The sequence below is a fragment of the Corvus cornix genome, chromosome 5 (assembly GCF_000738735.6).
Source record: "Corvus cornix cornix isolate S_Up_H32 chromosome 5, ASM73873v5, whole genome shotgun sequence".
NCBI classification, from domain to species: domain Eukaryota; kingdom Metazoa; phylum Chordata; class Aves; order Passeriformes; family Corvidae; genus Corvus; species Corvus cornix.
In genome coordinates, this window is record NC_046335.1 from 18667242 (window position 1) to 18693798 (window position 26557).

Below are 26557 nucleotides of genomic sequence, written 5' to 3' on the forward strand. Positions count from 1 at the left end.
AAAGGCAAGTGTCACAATTAACTTAAAATTAAAGAAATCAACAAGCAAATGCCTCAATAATAACACATCTGTCCATGACCAATTTGGTTATTTTTTCTCTTTCCTCCCCTGTACACTTGATTGCTATTATTTCTCACTATATCCTCCTTAGACACAAGTTATATCTTCCAAGTGTGTAAGACATTTCCTGCCTTACTGCAGCCAGGATATTAAATCCCATTAGGATTTAAGGAATGATAAAATGAAGTTGAGAAAAGCACTTTGAAATAGATGAGAAAATATCATGTGTTTTAGGTGGTCAGGTCTGAAAATTTGGCTTAGTAGTTCCTGCAATCAATGGAAATATTTCTTTTCATAACTTAGGAGGCATTTCTGATCAACATTTTTGTCCCACTGTCTTTTTTCAAACCTGCCTTCTTTAAATTCCCTTTTGGCATAACTGATGCTAGCTGGATAAGAAAAATTCTGGCTTTGTGCACTGGATAAAAATAAGGTGTTTTGATTAAAGATATTTAAAAGCTAAAACATATGTCTACAATTTGGGAATGTTGAAGGTTTTTTGTTAGTCGCACCTTTACGGGTCAAAATCACCCATTCAACTGCCAGCTCTTGTCACTCTGCTGTGCATAGTCATGAAATAAATATATTACTGGAAATGCTGTTCAATTATAAATTTGTGATATCTAGGGGAAAAAAAATTAATTCACTAGCAGTCTACTTAAGGAACTTTTTTCCACCTCACTGACTGGTATACTGTCTCAGTGGTTCTGCCTATGGTGTCTAAAGAATCTCCAAAGCTGCCCTCAGAACCATCCTTCCCAGTTTTCATTCTGCAGGCTTCCAAATATGCAGTCAAAGTCCCTGTGGCTACCTGAGAACCTAGCAATATTCAGGGAAGATAATAGAGAATAAAGGGAGAAGATAGCACATGGAGCCAATCCTGCATATGAATACTTACAGACCTGTGTTAGAAGCACAGAGTTTTGAAGTGCTCCTAAAGCTAGGTTGTCTCTCTTCATTAGTCTAACCATGGTTAACATTAAGGCTATAAATTTTTTCAGAGAGAATAACATTAAGAATATTTGGCTATTCTTTCCTTCAAGGAATACTGAAAATAATAAAAAATAGGTCATAGTAATCCAAGGCTTTTTTTTTTTCTCTGATAGTTTAACCACTCACCACCTCTTTTCCTAGCAGTTCATCCATTTATCTGGACCTGAGTGTCATGCAACTTAAATTGAAAGGCAAGAAAAACCAGAACCAAATGATCATACCTATTCTTTTCACTATTACTAGTCAGTGACTCTTATTTATCACTAAACCATTTGGCATAAACTTTCTTGGCTTAACTGCAGACCAAGGTTATAATCAAGTCATAATCTTACTCTACATAATTATAACATACAGTAAGTACAAGGCTATTACGTCTGGAATTGAATGACAAACAGAAAACAAATCTAATTCCATTCCTATGAAATCCAGAACAGAGTTCCTTGTGCTTAAGAAAAATGTCCTTGTATTTCTATCAACTGGTAACAAGAAAAATTACAGAATAATACCTGACAAATCCCTTTTTTCCATATACATAGAGTTCATATCTACACATAAATGAAAATCCTAGTGCTTCGGTTTTGTTTTTTTTTTTGGTTTGGTTAGGTTTGGTTTTTTTTAAGTGATTAGGAGCCTTGGGTGATAGTTTACTGTATATATTTCTCTGTGAGTTACTTGGGTTTGAACTTTGTGTTCAAATTTTAATATGAGCCGATAATCTCTGCATCAAAGGCACAGGGAAAATGACCCAAAGGAATCAAAATGCTTTTATAGGAAGCCCTTTTGCATGCCTTCTATTCTGGCTCCTTCATAGTTGTGGGTGTGTATTATGTAAGAAGAAGAGGCAAGGAGGAAGAAAAACAGGTGAAGTAAAAGAGATAAAGAGGAAGAAACTATCCTTGGCGCCCTCTTGTAAAGTGAGTAGTGATGACAGGATAATGATCAGTAGCTAGTATAGGAAGGAAACTTTAAGTGTCTCTGTACACTCTTACAGACACAGTGAAGTCTATATGAGCCTATTTTGGCAGAGAAGGGCATTAATGTCTTTGCAATATTGTTAGCAAAATGATTCAGCAAATGTATACAACTGAACTCTTGTGCTTTTTTCCACTCTGATCAGGATATTTCTGGTTTTACCTCTCAATTTGAATTTATAATTATTCTCAAAACCTCAGATCAGGCAGCCTGAGGATGCAAGTGAAATTGATTTGTATCTGCCTTGGTGGAGACAGGAGAAAATTTAGAGAGTGGTACATCTTGCAACAATGGATGTAAAGACATAATATGCCATCCTTCTCCTTCTTGTTCTTTTGTAATCTTCTGGTCCTCCGAGCCTTTTCTCTCTTTCTAGCTACATTCCTGCAAATTATTATGTGGACACATTGCCCAGAAGGACGCAGGCTTCAGGAAATCCCCTTTTAAAAGGCATGCTATTATAATGAACAAGAGCTTTGTCTTTGGCAATTTGGGTAGTGTACAGGTTCTATTGGACTCTGATACAGCCCAATTCCTGACTGCCAGGAGGGGGAGCTAAGCCAGCAGGAAACTTTCTCTCCCCCGAATAAACAAATAAATAGATAAATAAACGGGGGACTTCTTTTCTTCCCACTTTGTCTGTCCACATACACATGCACACACTTCTTCCTTGAAGCTGTCTGTGACTGCTGACTTGTTCAATGGCGTCTCTGTTACCTACCTGACAAATTGAGTTGTATAGGACTTTGTTACTGGGAAAATCAATGTTCATGTATTCTTATAAAAACATTATTCCCAGCTTCATGGTTCAAGATTTTTTTACTTGTAGGTTACTACAGATGTGAAATTACTTCATAGGCATGAGGAGACATGGAAGAGGAAGGGAGAGAAAAGAGAAAAAATAATGGAAAAAAGTTTTTGGGGAAAAAAAACTCAGAACAGATTTTTTTTCTTGTGCAGATTAACAGGAACCAGTAACAGGTCAGCAGAGAGAACCTACTACAAGACATAAACACTAGAGCACTTCTGTACTCCAGGAAGCAGGGCTGAAATAGCTACAAGATCAATTGCATTAATGTCTCAGGTGGGGCCATGAATTCAAGGCTGCCAGTCATCCTGTCAGGCACCATGCTGTGCCACACAACCTGCTCAGCTCCTCAGACTCCTCCATAAAGGCGTGTTGAAGTGCCAAAGTTCAGGTGTGGAGACTACCTAGACTAATGTTATCTTCATTCCTGTGCTTAACAGTTACTGATTTGTAACAGAAGGAAGTTATTCTCAAAATTTGATGTTGCAACTCCACCAGACTGTGAAAATTAACAAACCTCAGCACCCAGAAACATCTGCATTTCCAGTTTGTGGCAAAAAAAAAATTGTCCTTGCTCGTGCACACATCGGTAAATATAAATTTTGTCATTAAATATTCTTAAGAATAAGACTACTTTCTAACAATAAAACCCATAAATGAAATACTGTAGAACATCTAATAGAAAATATATCCATCCAAATTCATCTTTTGATTTTTCATGCCATCCAGTCTGATCTGAATGACTGTCTGAATTAATTAATCTTGCATGGACCCATTTTCATTCATAATTTCATTTTAGGAGTTCTAGAAATGGAAAACTGCCACTAAGAATGTCCTGCCTGTGGAGTCCTGAATTCTAATGTATGAAACAGCCAAACCTAGTATTTCAACTAATTGTAGCTGAGTAAAAGTTAATGAGTATGCACACAGCAAATTAAAATGCAAAATCTTTAATTGCTTGTGCATGAGCAGACAGGACTCCCTCACAGAACACAAGGGAGAAGAAAAGGTGCAGATCTTCAGGTTTTTAGCCAATGTGAACTTCTGAGTTGGGTAGTACTTCAAGGCAGCCCAAAGTCATTGATAGCCCAAGCATCTTTTTATAACGAAATATCCCTGCTTTCATTATAAAATTGCTGATTGTTGAAAGTTTACTCCAGATGGTGACCATCATGATATTTTCACTCCAGTGGGCAAAGAGGAACAGATGATCACCTCCAGGACTCATATTAAATGGAGTATTGCACCCACTAGCAAAGGGATATTGGTGTCTTTATTAACCTTGCCCCAAGGCCTACTCTAATTTTTCACCAGTCTAATGCTGCAGTGTTCAAAACTTAACAAATTTCTCAAACAGTGAGAATGGTCTATTTAGTATGGCAGTAAATTAATTTCCTGGTCTTTCATCCCCGAAAGCTGTTCTCATATCTTAGGTGAAATAATTTTGATGGATCTCATCTAGGACTCCGTAAATTCATCAATGTACCATGTGATGATGTGAAGCTGGATTGAGAAAGTTGGAAATGGCAGATGAAAAGAATCTCACATGAGAGGCTATCTGGAACATTTCAACAAAATACATTTTCATTAAAATAAATTATTTTACTGAAGCCAAAAACTTGCATGTAGATTTGTCAGTTTTGATAATGTTTTCAATAGGAAATGTGCCTGAGGTCCAATGTTTTCTGATCCTTTGTGACCAGAGACAAAGAGAGAAAAATGGATAGGGAAGAATAAAAAATTGACTTTTTTACCCAAAAATGTAAGTTTTGACACATTTCCATTTCATAAAAGTGTTTGTAAAATAGTGTTTACATTCCACAATTTAAAACCATGAAAATTGTTTTGGAATTATGTGCCTCAGGACAGCTGCACTTAACACAGTGAAAGAAATAGAAAGACAATCTTCCTTTGCCTTCTTGACCGTTTTCCAGAGGGCTTACAGATTTCCTTGACAGAAGTGGACATAACTGTTTGAGAAAAACTAATAATAATAAATTAATTTCAAATAATTCCCCTTTTGGAACACATACATTCTGTACAGTGGTTAGCATAATGCATTTTGTGTTAAGAAAAAATGATGGCAACCTGCTGTTTCTTTGCAAGCAAATTGGTCCCTACCTATAAATTATTCTACAATGTGAAGCAAACAGTTTGCTTTTATCTAGAGATATGTGGGCAGCCTGGCAAAACGTCTGTGGAGAATTTGAAAAAGCTGCTTTTAGTGACCTAAGTGGCTAAACACTGCTTCTTTGGAGACAACATTTTGACACATTTTAAATGTGTTGCATGCTGCTACATCATTGATGAGATCCTGTACGGCGTCACATTACCTTGTGGGGTATCGTTCATTTAGGATCTTAGGGAAATGAGCGTAGGCTGTCATATTCTTGTCTTCCATATTTGTAGCATATGGCTTGGAGAGAAAATATGGCACAAGCTGCCCCTCAATTTCTTAGGCACCTTGATATAAATAAAGTTGAAAGTGTCATCATACATTCCTCTTTCCAACAAAGGCAGATGGAGATCTCTCCTTCCTATTTTAATATTACTTAGCATGCTCCTCCTTCACAGCTCTAAGAACTACTCCATAAACACTGCTAAAGAGCTATCAAGAAAGATTAATAAAGTTGTTTTCTCTCCTAACTGCTTCAGAGAACCTGTCATGTATGGTGTAGTCACTTATGGGGCCAGTGAACAAAAGCTTTGCCCCAGATACAGAACAAATCTTGTTTATATGACACATTCTGTTATGGGCAAAAAGAAGGTTATCAAACAAAATTCTTACATCATCAGATAGCCAGTTAACAGAAAAGGGGAAAGTTATTAAAATAATAGATGAAGAATGTACGGCTAAGCCTCTGAAATCCCTATTCAGCTAAATAGCTGAATTATTTATCAACTGTACAATATCTCAGCATCAACAGTGCCTGAAAAGAACCTGGGGATCTGGATATGTTATCTTTTCCCAGGGATCCAATTACATTTTTCTGTATGCACAGGTGGAGAAAGTGCAATAATCTCACTGCTCCAGATACGACACAGAGCACTTCATACAGGAAACAACTTATGTTCCCACATATCATCAGAATAAAAAAAAAAAAAGAAAGAAAATCAGTAATATGAAACACTAAAGGTATAGCTACAACTGTAGCTATCTTATGGCAGTAGAAAAACATTCATACACTATTTAACTGGACACCAGTAAAACCAGTGTTTTTTCTGAGTACAGAGAGGAAAGAAACACCAGAGGCAGTAGGAGAGAAGAGTTTACCAATGATACAGACCATTAACAGGTTTTTTGCCTCACTTACTTTTGTTTGGTTCTGCCATTTGTTTTTTGCTAATTGTCATTCAAGATTCCAGTAACTCTATAATAATAACTATTTTCAGTGAGGGAGTCCTGTTGTCTCTTTTTAGTATTGCTGGTCAAGCACATATCCTAAGAATGTATACATATGAGGATTAAAAGGATTGAAGAAAATATGATAAGTTTAAAGAATTTCTTTGCAGCAATGGGGATATGAATCCTCCCCAGGTCTTGATTCTGACAGAGAGCAAACTTTTTGGCATTTTGCTCTGGTTTGATTCTTCTTTAGTGAAAGGGTACACTACTACTTTTCTCCAAGAGCCATTCAGATCTCCCATTTAACCTTAGAAGTTCTTTGAGAAAAGAAGGCTGCATGGTATAGAATTTAACATGGGGCAGCTTCAGTTTTAGGTACAAATAGAAATAAGAGCAAGCTAGAAATAGTAAATAGACATTTCTAACCCAGTTATTCTCAGCTGTGGAATTAAAACCACAAGAATCTCATGAGAACTCTTAAGAGATCACAAAATAATACATACAGGTAGTGTTAGCCAGCAAGAGGACTGTTCCTGCAGGATGAAGGAGTACCAATTATGTTTAAACACTGACTGCAACAGTTCACATCAACCAAGAAACTACTATCTGCCTTTAATTTCTGACAGCAGCTCAGTTCCCTGGGGGACAAGAGACAGAGCAGAAGATTAAATGGTGTTTACATCTGCAGTTATGATTCAAGTCACTTTTCAGTCTTCCTTGTTTCCTTGAAGGAGCAGAGATGCTGCCAAGACAGAAGGTGCTCAAAGACAAAGCAGAGCCAAATGGACATCATTTCCAGAAGCTGGAAATGTGTTGCTCCAGCCAATTTTTCTTTTGCCCCATCATGATGACTGTAGGACTGAATATTCTGTGAAGAGTTTCCCCTGATATACTGAATCACAAGCCCTCTGACCATGAACAGGGAAAAGAGGATACAATAATGGCTATAGGTCTAATTTTCTCCACAATGTACAGAGTACATACACAAGAGAGAGCCTGCCATCTTTGTGCATTTATGAAGAAGCAGCTCAGAGCAGAATAAAGCCCTGGTACTCTGTCCTGAATTTTCTGTCATTATATTTTCTCAATAAATGTTCTAAAACATTTTCGAAAGAGCTTGCCTAAGCTTATTTCAACTGTGAAGTTCAAAGCCTTTATGTTGAACAAATCCTGACAAAGATGGAAAAGAACACAGAATGCAATTCTACTTTGTTTTTCCACTTCTCCCCTTTACCTTTGAGGTCTGTGTGTGGTTGCATCAGTCAATCAAAATTGCCAGGAGGCCCACAAATGACACCTACCAATAGTAAAGCAAAAACCATAGTCCTCTGCCATTAATGCTTCACGGTGGGTGATCTTTAGCCATGTTCAGACAGCCAGCAAGAGACTCGCAAACCACTTAAACCCTCTCAGTAGTTTTTAAGTGAGTCCTAAGAGGTGCAGAAGCCTGGAGTTGCCTTCAGCTCAAACGTAGATTCCATCTGACATATGCCAAATCATTCCAGGCAGCAGAGTCTTTATCAATATGTGTCCTTGTGCTACTTTTCAGCACAGTTGTTGTTGCAAGGAATCACAAAAGTATTATCAGCATTTTGAGCTTATACAAAACTAGACATCTCGAGTGAGTTCAGGAAGGCAGAGAGGCAGTGCACAACAAAACCTGAGAGAGGGCCAGAGGGAGAAATATATAAAGAAAAAGTGAGATGGAGTTTTAAGCTGTTCTACAGGCAACAAAATATGCCTGCTCAAAAATGCAATTATTGTTTTCTTCTGTTTGCGAGCACTCTATTTATTCAGGTCACTGCGTGAATCAAATAAGAAGACACTCATGTTTTCTATGCAGACCTCTGGGTACTTTAAATGATCTTCATATAAATGTCTGCTATGGGATTTGGGGGCTTGCTGATGGGTTTTTCTATGGACTAAAGACTGAGGTAGGTCCCTTAATACAAGTATCTCTGTAAGTATGGGAAATCTTGGATTTTGATTTATGTCTACACCAAAATTTTGCATACTACACGCACAGATTCTTTACTTAGACTTCTGCTAATAAGGCATATAGTCTGTGTAACCCATTGATGTAGGGTATAAAGTCAGTGTTAGCTTTACATGCAATCCATGGTATTTTCAGCAATTTTACCTCTGGTCATCCATTCTGATCTCTACATGTTCCTTTTTTTTAGGGTGCTATAAAACAAGGGAACTAAAAAGCAAATCAACTTTGATGGCCATGGAAATATTGCTATTGCTACATGCATAACAGCAGGCATGGGCTTGCACCTTCCTGTTTCATTGCATACATTGGATGTGCACATGCATATGTGGAAACAGAGCAGATGAGGAAAAATATCAAAATCCTCTGCTTTATGGAGAGATGGACAGCAGCCTGGAAAAAGGATTTTTAGAACTTGAGTAACTGCAGATGTTGCTTTGACTACACAAAGAAAATTTTCTTACAGTGCAAATCCCTTTTTACTCCACCTCTGGCTTTGGGCTACTGCATCTGTGTTTTGTTATGCAGAATACACAGCTTAGACAACAAAGTGGCACCGAGGATTAGAATAAATATGAAGGGGGGAAGTCATCTGAGGCTTCACCCATCATCACCACCACTCCCATATGCCTTCAGTTTGGATTTGGCAAGAATTTATCAGACATTTCACTCCAAATCTATCTAGACATCTCTGACTGTTTCAGCAAATAGCTGACCTTAACTCAAAAAGTGCTGTGAAGCAGTAAAGGACAAAAAATAAAAGTTACAGTTATTCCAATGGATAAGACTTATTGACTCATATGAGTTCAGCCCACAGCAGTTGAATTTGTTTACTGTAAAGTATTATTTTAGAAATTCTTTCCTTCCTGTTTGAATCAAAATAAACTGCATTTCCTAATACCATACATCCTGAGAGATGCTGCTACATGCTCTATCCAAACATATGCTCAAACTAACCTACCCTGGCAGCAACTACCTTCAAGGCTTTTGAGTCTCTTGGGAGATATTGCCCTCCTCTGTTCCAGTGAAGCAGAAAACCATCCTGTATTCAAGAGAGAAAAAAAAAAAATCTGTTTCTATATTCACTGAAAATATTTCAAGCATTAGCCCTCTTTAAAAAAATAATTATTCAAATCTTCTGCTTAGGGCATATACGAAGGAGGAAATCTTGTCAAAGCAATAGCATTCATTATTATTACTAATAACCAACTACTTTTAAAGCACAGAGTACAGATAAGGACTGACTAAGCACTGACTGTTTAAACACATTCACTGTGGCTGTTCTGGTCACTTTCTGAGTTCACTTCCCACAAATCACTGAGTTGCACTGGAACAAAAGAAAATGTAAGGTGATTTGAATAGGTACCTGTAGCAAATTAACTGCAAATACCAGTCGTCACCTGGGCAGCTTCTGACACACACTGCCTAACAAGAAGCATTGAATTAGGAAAATTCTTGCATGAAAATCATATTTTGAATACCAAGAGACACAGAGATTCATTGAAATTGGTAAGGTGTCTGTAAAACAGGTAACAAAAAATATTCCTTTACAAAGCAGATAGTGAAAATTTCTGTGGAAAGGGTTTTGCAATTTACGAGTCTTTCAACAGGCTCCCTTTAAGAGAAGAGAAAGGGATGCACCCCATAATATGTCTAGTTACACTGTTTCAGGCACTTCTGGATGTGTACAAGATGAAACTGGATAGCAAAAAGCAACTCCAACAATTTCTTGTCTTTGCTGGAGACAAAACACTGAGATAGATGGACTGTTGGTCTGTCTCAGCTGAGAATTGCTTGTTTTGGTCAGTCATATCTTATGGTCTGAACTAGGGACTGAGCACAACAACAGAAATGCAGCTTGCATGGACCTGTCCATTATATTTGCAGAGTATTTGAGATGGAAATTAGATATGGTGCCATCCAGTAATGTATCTGATCACTAAAAAGTATTGAAACAGCTCAAATTCTGCAATTTGAAATTCTGAATAGTTGCTAATCACCATAAATATAATGTTAAACCTAAACTGACCAAGTAATGTATTCTCAAGCAATTGTTTTTTCCTCCTGAGCATTCCAAATGTAACAAAAAGTTCTTTTCCAGTCTATTCTGCTTTTAAAGCCATGAGGTTTTAAGGCAAGTACGAAAATAAAATGGTAAAATGATGATGCAAAAATGTGCTTCCAGGGCTAAGTTCTGGTTCCTGAAATAGCAATGTTCTGCTTTAGCTTTAGAGGACTGGAAACTTTATAGACTGAAGTAGTGACTGCAGAAAGAACTGAAATATATAATCATGTTTTGGATTCTTTTCTTCAATGACCTCTGCACCTTTCCTATAGAGAAAAACCCAAGCTGCAGTGTCTGTATATAGAATTGTATTGCCTTGAAACTCAGACTGTTTTGAATCTAGTGTTTGAGTTAGAACACACCTGTAATTTTTATTTCTCTAATTTTTGTATAAATGTATTTCTTTTTTCTATTCCATTTGTATTCTTTGAATGATATAAACAGGATCTTTGTTCTCAGCGAAACTTTGGTGAAAGAGGTCATCCAATCAGCTGCTATATAAAGTCTATATGAAGTCTGTGAACTTTCTAGGTTATGTCATTTTCTTTTTGACTGCTGGGAAGGTCGTCAAACCCAATCCTTTGAAGGAAGACTGGCTCACCATCCACTTTACCTCCTTTGAGGTAAGATATTTAGAAAGATCCTCATCTTCCACTAACATATAGAATCCATAACTTTGCTTGTGTTTCAGTGTAAGGAGAGTTTAGAAAAAATATCTCCCTTTCTAAATTAGACACCACAAAAAAATTTCAGAATAAATATAGTGATAAAAAGAAACAAAAGCAGAGGATAACTGTATCTTTTCTTCTTCTGATCCTGTGTCTGATTTCCTTCTATCACCACCCATAACACATCGACACCCATTCTGATCAATCCCTTTCCCCTGTCTATGGATGAACACTCCAAAAGCTTTCACTCCTCTCTGCCTTTGTTAATCTGAGTAATTACAATCACAATTTTTAAAGCCTATTTTCTAAGCAATCTATTTTTTTTATTTATTTATCTAAAGATAAAGAAATAAAATCCAGAGATGGTCTCTTGACAGCTGTGGTACTGGCACTTAGTAAACTCTTGGTAACAGCAAACAAGGATTGTTTATTTTCTTCTCTAAAAAAAATGAAGTTACAAATTTGTGGTCCCAGAAGATTATTTTCTTTCCATGTTGTATTTGCTAAGCCTCTCTCTCAGGGAGTCAGGTCAGCTTTTGCATCAGTTACTGCAGGACATAGTAAACATCATCTCAGAGTGTTAACAGAGCCATGAGAGTTCAAACACTGCTTTATTCCTACAACATAATTATACCCCGGGAACTGTTTGGCACAGTCATACATGTCATTGTACACATCATTATTCACCTTCTCATCATCCTTTCTAATCCAGACTAGGACAGTAGTGTCCAGCCATCAGTCATTAGAATGGGCTATGAGTATGGTGAAAAATGAGGTGGCAATGTAAAGCTACTCCTTAAGAGCAGTTAGAGTCCAAAACGGCGTGAAGATGAGGCAATGTGCATGTGATGACTTCTCTTTCCTGATGGCAAGTCTTTGACTAAATACTGAGCCAGGAGCAGTCAGGCATGTTTCTAAAAGGGGAGATTGGCAAGACTAGTGTCACTCCACTGACAGAAGAAAACTCCACTCTTCATTCTCTCTTCTTGGTGGACACTGATTTTTTCTGTGTCAAGCTCTTAGAATGAAAACTACCTTACAGTCAGAAGCAGTAGATAATGACAGGATGGAAAATGACAACATCCTTCTAATTTATGGCAAGTAGAATACCCCTGCACCTCTAAATGGTGCTGTTTAATTGATGAAGTAATTAATTTTTCTTGGAAATGCTGTGGTGGCCTGGACAGCCCTTAGCATTTACATTTGCAATCCTTATCCTCATACCTATAATCACAAAGTCTTGCATCTCAGGGAAGACAAGCTTAAGTGCTTCTGGACCCACTGGTTCAAGGAGATGATGCCATAAAAGACATGCTATATGTCTTAAGATTCACAGTAAAATCAGGTTGCAAGTCAGAACCTATAATCAGACATAGCACCAGTGGATGTGCTTCTTAAACTCAATATGAGCATTAAGTAAATATGACTGATTAATTCAATTATCCTACCTGGCTTCCCACTTAAATATTTATGACAACTCTATCTCTCCTGAACATAATAAAAGGTAAAATGAAGCGAAGCACCTAAAAACAGCATTCTCCATCAAGTTGCGTGGATAGGATGTCCCAGATATCTCACTACAAAGGTAACAAAAATTAACAAGATGAAGTGTTCTCTGCTGCTTGTGTTCAACAGGCAAAGAAACAGGGTTTGGAGCAGTACCACAGACTTCATTTAGCCAGTATCCTCATAGAAATAGGGGACATTTTCCTTTCCTGACACTTTTTTTTGAAATTTTTAAGGTTTTAGATTTTCTTTCTCAAAATAAAGAATCAGAAAGTTGGGCCTCATATGGTCATGTGCTAGCTTTTTGAAGGCTTTTTTTTTTTTTTTTGCTCATACCAGCTACAGTCAGTTATATTCACCCTAGCACTCATTTTCTCATGCCAGTTTGGGGTTTGGAAGCTCTGTCCTGGACCAGCAGCACTTACTGTGCTTCTGACCAGATGGCTGTCAGCAGGAGTCAAGCTAGTTCCCTGGTTCATTTGTGTTATGGCAAGGTGGGCCTGGAACTGACCTCCTGGGTCACAGAGCCCAGACTCCTGCTCTCGCAGGCAAACCTGTCACTGGAAGGCCATATCTTGGCTAGGACCTGATATACGGTTTGTTCTTCCTGCTGCGAATCCCTCCCTGTTTTCTCTGGGGAGATAAGAGTTTGTGCTTCAGCTGCTTTTGTTCCCAGGGTTAGCTAGTGATCCCTTGCAAAGTCACGGCATGACAAGCATCATTAGCCTCCTCCTGAATTCCAAAAAGCTTTTTTATTTTTTAGTTTAGATTGAGAAATTGAGACACTGGGCTGCTGTTTTGGGTTCAGCTGTGAATGGCATACAGACCTGTGGTAAACATACATACTGAGGAAACTGCTCTGGCACAGCTTTTGAGCAGCTCAGACTTTTCCAAGAAATGCAGGATAAGACCCAATATATGGGATATAAGAGTAAGGCCAAGGGCTTTAGGATCACACATAAGTGTGTGATTTAATACACATAATTGTACTAGTTTGGGCAGTTATTCTGAGCTTCCTTCAGGATGCCTTCTTGCCCCCTTGAAGCAGACCAGAATGAGTACAACTCAAAGTGTGTCCTAAATCTGCCTTGGCCTTTGGGGTTGGTGTTGTGACTCTACAAAAGACAATGCTAGATCTTCTGCTGAGTTAAATAAGTTTGCTTAAGGGTTGCAAAGAGAGACTGGAGCACAAGTAAAATTAAAAGTTACAAGTTCCTCTCGGTCTCTCAGTCTGCATTCAATCAATGAAACCACATGTCCTCTCTGCTCTGTCACACGGCTTTGAAGACATGGCCCTTAATGGCCTGAGGTTTGACTGTTCCACCTTTGTTATTTTGGTTTGTTTTTTCCTTTTAGCCTTTACTCCCAACCTCAGACAGTCATTCAAAGCAAGTAGAGGGAAGAAGACTGGTGTCCCAGTGGGGAACTCAATTTAATGAAAGCACTTGCAGAAATTATTTTGTTTCTTGAAAGCATGTAAATGGACAGTATGATTTACAAGGATATAGGGAAACAAGCACACAACTTCCCCTGATGTTGTGGTTAAGACAGCTTGAAAACTATAGTGCTGTGTGACAGAACAGCACAAACATACACTGCAGAAAGACAAGGCAACTATTCAAATCCATCTTTGTTTTAAGCGCCAACTATTAAAATGACCATGCTGGTTTTACCTTGTTCTCTGACAGTGGGTGACAAAAAGTTTTTTAAATGCTGAAAAGTTGCAAGTCTGTCTTTTTCTGAATTGCAGAGGGAATTTGTCTTCTTGGGTTTTGAATGAAAAATGCATAGTGAAAGCCGGAAGGAATAGTCGCACATACTATGTCAAATATGCACAGAAGAAAGAAAAAGAAATATAAACCTGGAATATTGAGACTCATATGGATTAATTACAGCATGATTATACAGCATGCAGGTTTTAATGTGGCCTGAATGAGACATGATAGAATTCATGGCAGTTATTTTACTACATGAGCAAAAAAAAATTAACCTCACGTTGCTAATGCTGGAGATTACCCCAATCCCTTGATTCAACAATATCATGTGGACAGCTCTGTGCCAAAGTTAAATAACCTTTCTGTCTTTCACCACTTCTTGCAACTCTTTTTACTATTCATAGGATTGAATGAGCCATCTTAGTCCTCGCATGGAGAAAAAATGGCAATAGCAAAAAAATCACCTCTTTTTCTGTTCCTGGTGTGCTCTTGATTCAAATATTATGATTTTCTAAAATACATTTATTATTTGGGATTTTACAATAAAGTCTTCTGCAAATTACAGCTATGAGAAGGCTTATTATTGCAAGTGTCATTAATTGTTGTTGCTCACATTAGTCACTTGGAGAGCTTTTGAGTTCATGCTCAAAGCTCAGAATTCCTAGGATTGATTTTCTGGTGGAAATGGTCATAGAAAGCTATGTAAGACAAACTCAAGACGATAACTCACTGTTAAAGTCCTTCTCAAGACTCATGTAAATGTGCTCAAAAAGCAAGGAAAAAAGGAATGCAAATGTATCTCTCCCATTTTCAGGAATTTCTGCTTCCAGGGCCAAATTCTCCTTTGATGAAAATGGCCATTTTTAGTGGCTTGTCTGGCTGTGAACATACTGTATAACACTTTCACACTTTAAACTGAAGTCTGACTGAGGTTGACATGGGCATTTGAAGAAATCAATAAAAAGGGGATGTATAATTCTTAGCACCTGAAAAAGGTTCTTTTTTTTTCTTTTCTTTTTAGGTTTGTTTCTAAATGTATCTAAGATTTGTGGAGAAATATTTATTTTTTAAAACCGATGCCACAATGTGATAATGAAGTTTGAGAATGTGAATGTTCTTCGTCTTAAAAAAAAAAAAACAAATAAAAAATCCCTTCACTGTAACTTTCTTCCCCATGTCAAATGCTAATATGTCATCATAACATCTATCATCTGTATGCTTTCTCAACAAAATTAATATTGATGTTGTTAGTAGAGTGCTAAAAAGTCTTTACTGTGAGTTATTTTATTGCTTAGTTTTGAATATTCAAATTCTATAATGCTCTATTTCCTATATTCTATATTTTTGAGGTAGGTTTATTTGCACTAGGCTGCAAGACTATATTCTTTATTTCAAGAGAAGCCAGAAATTATTAAAATTGGTAAAAGAAGGTGGTCAATAGGAAATGTATAATTTTGAGAAAATACTACAAAATCATAGTCACGGATTCCCTTCCCATGTATGAAGTTTCATGGCTCTGATTCTATTCTACTGCCTTTGAAGTCAATGGAAAATTTCCCATTAGTTTCAGTAGACCCTTTGTTTTATTTTCAGAAGTATTTTTTAAAGTTTCCCATTTCGAAGTTCCCGTGATTTAACCTTGGTTGTGACCTTGAGAGAATTTTTATGCCCATGAACAGAGAGAATTGCCGAAGTCAATGAGCCTGGAGGGCTGGACCAAATATCATCCCTTCTAGTGCTATATTCTGTTAACTGCCTAGAATGCCAACCACTTGACTTGATTTCTCCATCCCACTTTATAATTCCAAATATGTATCCACGCAGCTTATGCAATAGTTATACAGCTAAGAACGGCAGCTCAGTAGAAAACCACAGCTAATACTTTGTGAAATGACAAGGACATAAAACTGCAAGAGAGTAGTTGCAGTATGTTAGGGAAAAAAAACCAAAAAGGCAATTTTCTCCAAGTTTCTTGGGACTATTCTGAATGACATTTAGTGTAATAGGCTTGAGAGAAATATTTTCAAGAAAGTAGCTGAAAATTTGTTTTACATAAATTCAGTTGATTCAGGCAAGCAATTATTGCTGCATCAAGGGATTTTTTAAAGACCTGAATAATAAACAAGATAATGGGCTCTATCAGTTTCTTGGGATATTTAAGGGTCTAATTCACTTTTCAAAATGAAAATTTATCCTAAAGTTTCATCTGGTGATGTGGTGCACCATCATGCACTGTGTAAAATCTCACAGTCATGGTTTGATTTATCAGAAGCAGAGATAAAAACACCACTGCATATTAACAACAGTCTTGCTAATGAATGTCAGCCAAAACTTTAACTCATTCCAGGCATTGCTGTATTTTACTTTTATCCTCACATATTTCTAAAAAAATCGATATCCCCTCCACCTCCTCCATCTTGATGAAGCTCTCATTGCTACCAGTGTAATGCCAAGGAAGAACCATGTACTGGATGTTCTTTTCCCTATTCTGTAACAATGACCTAGGTTCACACACACACATCTATATTTCCACCTTCTCATTCCCTTTTTCTCTACTACACATTTGTTCTACATTCTTCCTCCCTCATCTCTGCTCTCCCCAGCGTGAAGCATAATCCACTCCAGGAGGTTTCTGTGGATTTCAGCAAGCGTGGACGGGCTTCTGACTGATATTCTCTCCCTCCCGTGACTTACATAAATTAAATGGCATTTGGATTTCTGAAAGAACTGTATTTGGTTGGAAAGTGAATACTTGCTTTATTCTTAATTTTTCAAAACAGGATTTCTAAGGGGTTTTTTTATCCCTCTTAAATACCAAAGTAATTGTGTCTCAGCAGCTCCAAGTTCCCCTTAGATTTGTGAGCTGAACATTTTGTTTCCTTTAGTGTGCTGATATCTTTCCAAAACAGCATCAATGAAAAAAGCATAGGAAATAAATCCATATCTCTTGAAAGAGGTCTTCTTTGCTAAATACATGGATTTAAGGATGTCCAGGCTCTACCCACAGGAGATAGCAAGAGCATTTAACACTTACAGTAAATGTACATCTGAGCTAAATTACTTTTCACCTCTCAAGTATAGTAGAAACATTAAGTAATAATGCTCCAGTACAAATGAAAACCAGCAAATACATAATCAAGAATAAATGAAATTAGAAAACCTATAAAACCCCTGACTTGCAACTAGGCCAGTTTAAAACATTTGCTCTGACTTGATTTCGTCTGTAAGTACAATAATATCTAGCAGATACCTCCCTGCTGAAGGCCAAATGTGCAAAGGTTCTCTTGATGTACTGATTTTAATGAAACATGTATTTAAATGTTTCTTTAAAATTAAATGTCTAGGTTTGGGGAGGCTACGTATCAAAGGAGGACTGGATACCCGGGAAGTAAGCACCACATAACTCAATATATTTGTTTGCAATGAGTTGAACAAAGACATCACTAAACTTACTATTAAACATTGCTAAGTGATAATTTACTGGAAAAGGATTGCAGATGGTGAGTTCAGGAATCAGGAATGAAAAAGTAGTGAAGGACTTAAAAAAGCATGGAAAGAGCAGCGTGTCATGAAATATCTATTATGGTTACAAGTAAAATATCTGCAGGTAGACTTCCCTTCCATAATTAGGACCAACGTAAAAATGCATAAAACAGAGAAAAATTGTATGTCAATAAGGTCTCAAAAAAGAATAGACAAATTCTACAGAAAAGCAGGATAAACTTGTGATAAGAGTCCTGATTATCTAGTATGTTACTACCTACACAGGTTTGAAGAGATTAAATTTCTTGATTGCATTATACTTGTTTCATAGGCTTTGATTATCTCCTATTGTATATATTTGCCCTTCTGTTGAAGTGAAAAATTCAGGGTTTGGGACATTTTCTACTGCTGGACAAGAGTCGTGAAGGGGAGAAGGAATGGATGCACCTTGTCCTCTTTTTCTTAGCACTCTTCTGTGTTCCTTGGAGCAGCACGGTCTCCCAAGTGCACACACAACAAGAACGAAAGAAATGCTTTCAGTTAAATCTATTTTCAGGTTTGGGCTTTAACCCATTTTCTCACTCCCACTTACATTTGTAGAGAAGGCATTATTATCCTTCCTAGTGTGGGTAGTATTCTACTTCCTATGCTCATGTGGGGGACCACATGGGGAGTTTCCTTTAATAAATTCACAAGTAAGAAGTTGCTCTGACTTGTGGATCCCGTATTACTTGTGTTGCCAGAACTGTTTTGACTTTTCATCTTAAAATGGGCTTTAAAACTTATTTTCTGGCCTGTAACTTATAATAGTAAGCAAAACACCAATATGAATAGTTGCAAGGCTCCTTCTGGTATTTTTCTACCAATATTAAGATACCAGTGCAGAATCAATACTCTCCTCACACCTCTACTGGACATAATGCTGCCACAAAGGCTTTGTAAATCCCTGGATCTCACATGACCTATGCCCTGATATCTCTGCTCTACTATACCTGTTGCTTTAAGGTAACTCTGGTCCTTGCAAAATTTAGAGTCACTTGATATTTCCCTAATTCCTTCCAGCTGGTAGCAGCTTCTGCACAGCTACTTGCCATCTGAGTGCAATCATAAGCAGATGCCCAGTGATTGTCTCTGGTAAATGCTTGGCTCTGGCCTATCTGACCCCCAGGGTAACCCACTTTTTTTGTGGCCAGGCTAGTGACAGGGTTGTCAAGTGTGACTAAACAGCACTACTTATTCTACTTTGTTCTGCCCGAGAAAAGCTGGACTGCAAGACAAGTTCAGAACATACGTCTACAGGGGAAAAAATAAGTGCATGGAAAATCATTGGAGCATTGCTAGAGCCATGCAGGAACTCCTACCTCACTTGCTTCACTGACAGTGTGAGCAGAACAGGATGTGGACATAGGTCAGATGGTGGAGTTTATAGGGAGGGCTCCAGTGTGTCTCCAGTCCCAGTGATGAGCACACCTGCCTCCTCTTGGACTAATGGGGAGGAAAGCACGTATGTCTGTGGAGGCTCTGGCCTTTATCCCCACCTCAACTGTCATAATCACTGTTAAAAGTGAAGAATGTTCTCAGAACATTACCAGCAGCTTCAGACAGATTAGAAGAGATGTGTACTTTGTCTGATAACACTGATTATACAAGAAAAGAGAACAGAAATTACAATGCTTAACACTTTGTATTACAACCAAATCAGAAATTGAAATGTTTGGGAAAAAGTCACAGGGCTATCTCTTGACTAAAATCAGATGTCTGCTGTAAATAAGACAGATACGAAAGTTTCTGAAAGAGAGCTCACTCTAATCCTTCGTAAAGGAATTGCTAGCCAACTTAAATATAGAATTTGAAATTAGCTACAACTATAATTATTGAGTCAAAACCCAGATGGGAATACTAGACGTGAAAAATCAAATTCTGTAGTTACATTGATTAAAAATATAGAGATAACTAATGTTAGGACTACATTTAAATACTTGCTTGAATATTTTAATAGCATTCCCCATTTTCAAGCATATAATCCTAATAATGTTCACATGTAAGTGTTTTCTAAATGGAAAATTACTATACCTACCATTTAGAGACCATGATTACACAAAGAAAAAGAGATCTTAACGCAGGAAGAGCTGTCAGAAGTTAATGAAGCTTAGAGGTATGGCAGGCAAGCTCTGAGTGAGATCAGGAAGCTTTTCATACTAAGCGCTGTTAGCAGTGTGTGCATCATAGAGACACTTGATTTACATGCTCTTTTACATTTAAAAGCCTATTATAAACATGAACAATTCACCAAAAGTTTTTGTAGGGTAGATAAATACTATAGAAAAACTAGGTGAAGCAGAAAAATGGAGAGCTGTATTTTGCAGATTTTGAGCAACCACAGGATTTCTAATAGGATTTTAGACCCTTACTTGACTGGTATATACTTTTCATCAGTGCATATTTTCTCGTGAAAAGTCCTGAATCGATGACATTAAAAAGCTTTGTACTGCATTGCTGTAATTAAATTTTTAATTGTAATTTGGATTTGAGTACTATTCAGACATGGCTGATATTTTCAGTGCTCATGCAAACCAGCTACTGCTACTGATCTGGGACGAGGGAACTCTGAGGGCTGACTTCAATCAGTCTCACAATTTTTCATGGAGAGGACAGATAATCAACCATTGCACCTCCACTTGACCAAGTTCCCACCAACCACTCGGGCTCCCTGGAGCCAGAAAGGTAGTGAAGGTGCATCTGGATTTACACACATGTGGACTAATAGATATTCTTCTGAGCATGTGTTCTGACAAAAATGTGCCACAGTCGTATTCATGTGGCCTAGGTCAAGTCTCATAGTTACCAATAGTTTTAACTATCTGGTAAATCTGGAAAAAATTACTAAGGCTGAGGTAAGATGCTTTGGAAAATATCAAGAGTTCCATTTTTCATTACTATTAGAGAAAAAAATGTATTTTAAAATTATAAAAATCAACATAATTCTCATTTTCACATGAGTTTTTCGAGGTACAAACAGAAAATAATCAGGATTTAGAGCTAGGATAGTTCAGATTTGCCCCAAAGCAGTAAGGGTCAAATGCAATTAGCCCTAGGTTCCACATCAAAGTCAGACAGATCTATAAGAGTTTCTGCATGACCTGTTCCTACCTTCAGCCTGTAGAAGTTTAGATTGGAAAGAATGTCCTGAAAATAACACAGATTATAGACATGGTATTAGATTAATATAATTATGAGGAATTATTTAGTTGAAAACTTTGAAAATAGACTACAATATCCCTCAAACTTTGGCATATTATTTCAAATTAATCTCAGCTGGACCCAGCAACTGTTACCAGCTGATGGCAGTTCTGTGTGAAATAAGGAATTAGATTCCAGTGCAGTTACCACTGGGTACAGCCAAAACCACAATTCCCATTTGGAGTAACTGGGTCCTTGTGAGGCAAAAAAAAACCCCGAATAATAATAGAGATGAAACTCTCCAGTTATTCACTAGAAGGTCCCTCTGAGTTAAGGTGAGGGACAGAATGAGATGATGTGTATGTGTGAAAGGAAGATGAAAGCACGGCTCATACTTCCGTAGCACCTGTGCTGTATTTCTGCTTTGAATGGAGACATTCACTGTTTGAGACTTTCAGTCTGATAAACCAACAACCACAACAACTAATAATTGAAAAAGTTGAGACTAAATCTTTTTTACTCACTGAAATGACAAGGTGGCACCACATGTAGGCATCTTAGTATTATCTAAGAGTATATCTACTCTGTATTTAAATGAGAAGTAATTTAAATGGCATTATTCTTAACCTTCTTAGTATGGTATCAAAAAAAGTTGATCACACTCATATACCCTTCACCAAAAAAAGAAGGGAAAAAATTTCTCTATGCTGAACACTGATTTATTCATGACCACCATTAATATTAATGAGAGACTCTTGCTAAATCCCCAAGCCCTGCAGTAGACACCTACACTTAATAATTTAGGAAAGAACTGAAAAGATGGTGGAATAAGACCTAACAAATAGGAAAAAAACCGCAGCATAAATTAAACAGTAACAGGAATTGCAACAGGGGACAGCAAAAACTGCAGAAATTTGTAGTTTGCAGAGGAATGGGGTTGCTGGATTCTAACAGGGTCCTGAAGAGGTAAAAATAGAGCTGGTATGAAGAGGAGTGACAGAAGTCCAAGAAGCTTAGGAAGCTCAGTAGCCTATCATCACCTCCAGAAATAGTGACATATGCCTCCATGATGGTGCAGGTTGGAAGATAATGGTATTATTTTCCAGGGATGAATCAAAGTGATACTTTCTGTTTGTGTATTGTTTTGTTAGTTGGTAATTAGCTTCATGGGAAGAAATTTATCTGTCCTTGCTTCAGCAAAGGCAACAAGGAGGAAGATATATATGAACTCTATGCTTTTCCAAGCAAACAAAACTCAAAATAATGCTTTAAACCAGATGAGCTCTTGTACAGCTGGCTGTATATTAAACACAATTTTGCAGCATAGAAGTTCTTTCTTTCAGTTTTCCTCTGTCTCATCACACTGAAAGTACACTGAAAGAAAATGAGACACATTCAAGGGTGAATGTGTCAGTTTTGGCAATCTAAGCTGTTGTACCTTTTAACAACCTCTGTTCTCTTATCCCACATCTTGTAAGTTAAATCCCATATCAAATCAAACCCCATACACACAAGTAGAATTTGATGTAAACAGAAAGCTAGATTTGATGGAATTATACCAAGAATACTTTTGGGCCAAACTGCATGTAATAGAATTTCTGCCAGTGAAGGTGGTCACAGGAGAATCTAATAAACTTTTTTATTATGTTATCACCTTTGGATTTAACTAAAGACAAACAAATGCCAGGAGGTATCATTTCCATGCCATGAGGGCCTGCAAAAATATAGATTTTAAATTAAATAGCTGTTTGAAAGGCAGAAAAAAAGCTGAATTTAGAGCAGACTGACCCAGTGTAGCTGAGGATCTCTTGTATGTGGTGTGAGAAAACATCCTTTATACCTGGAAGACCTTTGCTGCAGAACAGGGTACTTAGGCAGGGCAGGCAAAATTACTAAAGATTTCATCTACCATGTGTTCTAGGAAAAGGCCAACTACTTAAGGAGTTGAACAGGAAGAATTAAATGCAAGTATTAATTTAACATGTAAGAGACTTCTCCCGGTTGTAATTCTCACTGTGATTCTATGTTAAGGAACTCAGATTTGGTTAATATTTGTGTGATTTGGTGAGCTTTTGCGTGATGCCTGTTTCCAAATATGTTCAAAACTCTTTTGCACTCATTCAAATCACTAATCACAGTTTGTTTCTACTTCACTTCCTCTGTAGTGAAGTTCAGAAATTTATCTACACCTTGTAAATTGAGACTGCAAACCCTTTTTCCCTCTTGCAAATCAAGAAGCCTTTGTTAACTGGGTGTCCATTCTGTCTTCTTATTTTGCATTCCATCATATCTATGGTTAGATTGCCTCTTTATGAACAAAGAAAATATCTTAAAAAAATTTAAAAGGCCAGGTTTCACAGTAACGGATGTACTCTAAAAGTTGCATAACATTAAAGAGAGAAGAATTGTGATTTATGATATGATTGGTATAGTGAAAGGCGTTATAGTCACCAAAACAAAGCAAGGACACTATTGGAACAGCTGAGTGCTTCTCCCTCTCCCCCTTTTCCCTCCTTCTCACTCTTCTATTATTGAAATTAATACATTGATGTGGTCAGAGTTTTTGAGGAATTTCTGAAGGTCAACATTTTAAATATACAGAATCTAATTTTTCTTTCACTTATAGATTAAAAGTAAAGAGCTGTCATCATTCTTGTCATCATTTTGAAATAGCAGTGAGAGTTCTAAGGAAAATCTGAAGTCTGTGTTCTGAAATTTGTCTGTAAGAGATACACTGTATGGGTGTATGTATGTATATGTACCTTTTCCTGTGAAGTTTTTTCTCTTCCTTCTAAATATGATACAGAATTACCCAGAGAAATGGTATCAAAAGGGTTAAAGGCACAATCTTAATGCTGTTCTACACTGATGTCAGCAATTTACGACAGGATGGTGGATTCCAGTGCCAGAAGCTGTGGCACAGGAGAGAATGTTATTTTAACAGCATGATTCTCTATGAAAGCCTGTCATCTTCTGTTCTTGAACCTTTGTTAATGTACTGAGGCGACATGCCCAGATAGAAAAGGAATGTTTTTCAGCTGTTATGTGGTGGCTATTAATATAGATACTGCTATACAATAAATATGATGCCACTGCTTGCCATCATTTTAAATTGACAAAGACGTAGGAATCTCTTGGGACACTGTGTTTCTAAAGGGCCACAACCTTCATTCCTTATTCAGATGAAACTCTTAATAACCTAGCTCACAAGAAACTTTCCTTTTAAGAATTTTAAGCCCTTGAGACCATCTGGGCACAAATACCATGCTGTGTCAGGCCACATTCACTGTGATTGACAGGGCATAATGCAACACAAGTTTGAATTTTTCTGCATTGCTGCTCTCACACTCCTTAATATTTGCTTAGCACGCCTGACAATATCACAGTCAGATCCAGCACATGCTCAGTAGCAGGAAAGAGCTGAAATTCTGAACATTATGACTGATTAACAATTTTGTCTGATTAACAGCCCTGACAATTCACAGTGGATGAATAAAAAATTTAGTTTTTAAGTCTTCCCAAAATTTCCTTTCTTTCTGTTATCACTTTCCCAAATCACCCAGCTGTACCACAAAGTTATATGTACATATTTTTCAAAACAAAATAAGTTTTTATTAATAATAAGAGAATAAAATATTAGAATAAAAAAGACAAACTTTCAGTCTACTAAGGAATGTTTTATATATGGCATTTTACCAGTTGCTCACCATTTTCTTTTGGCTAACAAGTTCTTGCAACATCATAGCCAATGACTATAGAGATAATTCTTCAAGACCTACCCACATGCCCTTCTAGGCAAATTATCAACAATGCATGTTCTTGAAAAGATAATTCTGTGTACCCGACTCATCAAGAAAAGAATGTGAGTCACCAAGATGAGCAGATGCACCTAAGTTGCCTGAGCCAATTAGGTCACCTAAGCAAATGTGGCACTTCAAGGCATCAGGTCACACAAAATTAGCTTGGTGATCTGAGAGAGCAAGAAATTTCTGCGGAACCAGTGGAATTTACAAAAATAATCTACAGAGAAGTAAATCTCTGTATTTGAATTTCCTGTATGTCTGTAAAAATAAGACACTTCTTTAATGTTAAATCAAAGTAACTGTTAATACTTTTTATACCAACATTAAAATGTAACATGCATATATATATTAGTGCTCATATTTGAAATACAGTGGCACAAAACTGGTTGTTTTACCTGTTCATACCTACTCGTACATAATTCCTGCTCAGAAAGTTTACCACCTACCTTTCACGTACCTTTTTGCCTCCACTTACCCTGATCTGTTTTTCTGCCAAAAATACCAGAAAATGCAGAAGCATAGCATTATTTCTGTTATACATTAAAAAAAGAGAAAATGCAAAGGAAGAGGGTGGAATCTAAACCCAAATTTCTAACTGCATTACTGCTGGAAACAAAAATCAAAGATTTACAAGATCTCAGCAGAGGAAGTAGCTAATTACAGAAATAGGTGATCTACTAGTCAGAGAACAGAACTGCGATTTGTACAAGCACATGCTGTAGAACTAGAGGAGGCATCCTGGGTCAGTGAATCCAATTCCCTGCTATCATAAATAATCATGTCATACAATCCCATTCATCTCATTTGAGCTCCATCTTAAAACCCTTTATATGAATTTGCAGAATAAATGCATTCATAGCTAGTTTATATTCATTTGTTCTTGGGTAACCTTGTCCTTTAGCAAAAATAACTCATCTTCCTCTTGCCCCCCATTTATTTATAGAAGGCAATCATACTTTTCTCAGCTATTATTTTGCTAGGCTAAATCCAGCTCTTTCAGTCCCCTCTTGTAAAACAACTTCTTCATTCCTTTAGTTATCAAAGAAGCTGGTCGATGTACCTGCTCCAGTTCATTCTTGATTTTTTTTAATACTCTCTACAATGTTCCAAATAGTTTTAACCCTTCCTATTACCAGTGATCAAAATTTCATTACCTACTGGAGATACTTTCTTTTCCTTCCTTCCTTCCTTCCTTCCTTCCTTCCTTCCTTCCTTCCTTCCTTCCTTCCTTCATGCTACCTTTCTGGGATTCTTGCAAGTTCTTCTGGATGAAAAAATCTCACTTTGGGTATTTTCTAGGAGTCCATCTAGATTAAATCATTGCAGTCTATATTTTCGCTGTTGTGCCATGATAAGTTATTATAATATTACTATTGTTTCAGACTAATCCTACATTGTCAAAAATTGCTAGTTTTATTACAATAACTTCGTTATTCATTAAAGCAAATGAGAAGCCAAAAATGCTGCATAGGCTGAAAAATATAAACAGAAATTTATGCTGCATAGATAATATCATGTGCAAAAAATCTTTGTAAAATGTAGCTCAGTAACATAGCCTGGTATCTTAGATATACGCAGATTAATCAGAACTAACCTGGCAATTAAATGCTGGAAAGGCACAGGGTATTAGACAAAATGAGAAGATTAATGTTAAAAAACAGATGAAACAGAAGATAGTACAGCTTCTTCAACAATATTATATATGGCAAGATTCTGAGTAGAAAATGAATTGTTTGATATGGCAAATATATGCTATACATCCCAAAAGAGAAAAAGGGCCAGACTAGTCAAAAGACAGACTAGACAAAAGCATCACCAGAGGCTTCAGAAACTCCTGAAGACTAAAACACTAGAGAGCCTAAATACTTAATTGTTCACATTTGTAAACAGGTTTCTGAGCTTCTGCCTAGCTCCTGAATGATTAACTGCTGTCTTGTTCACTCCCATACAAAGGCACATGGAATC

At 37.1% G+C, this 26557-nt stretch overlaps 1 protein-coding gene across 8 annotated transcripts in view; it reads right to left on the reverse strand.

Annotated features, from left to right (window-relative positions):
• The window catches only part of FLRT2 (fibronectin leucine rich transmembrane protein 2), a 60899-nt gene that overhangs the window by 10964 nt on the left and 23378 nt on the right, over positions 1-26557 (reverse strand). For 2 of the 8 annotated variants that reach the window (XM_039552061.1, XM_019281322.3), the window contains exon 2: positions 9149-9214. The exons of 4 other annotated variants lie outside the window; for them this stretch is intronic. The gene's annotated coding sequence lies outside the window, so the exon portion shown is untranslated. Of the gene's footprint in view, positions 1-9133; positions 9215-26557 lie in introns of all 8 variants that reach the window. 2 more of the 8 variants (XM_039552060.1, XM_019281312.3) reach the window with 1 other exon arrangement.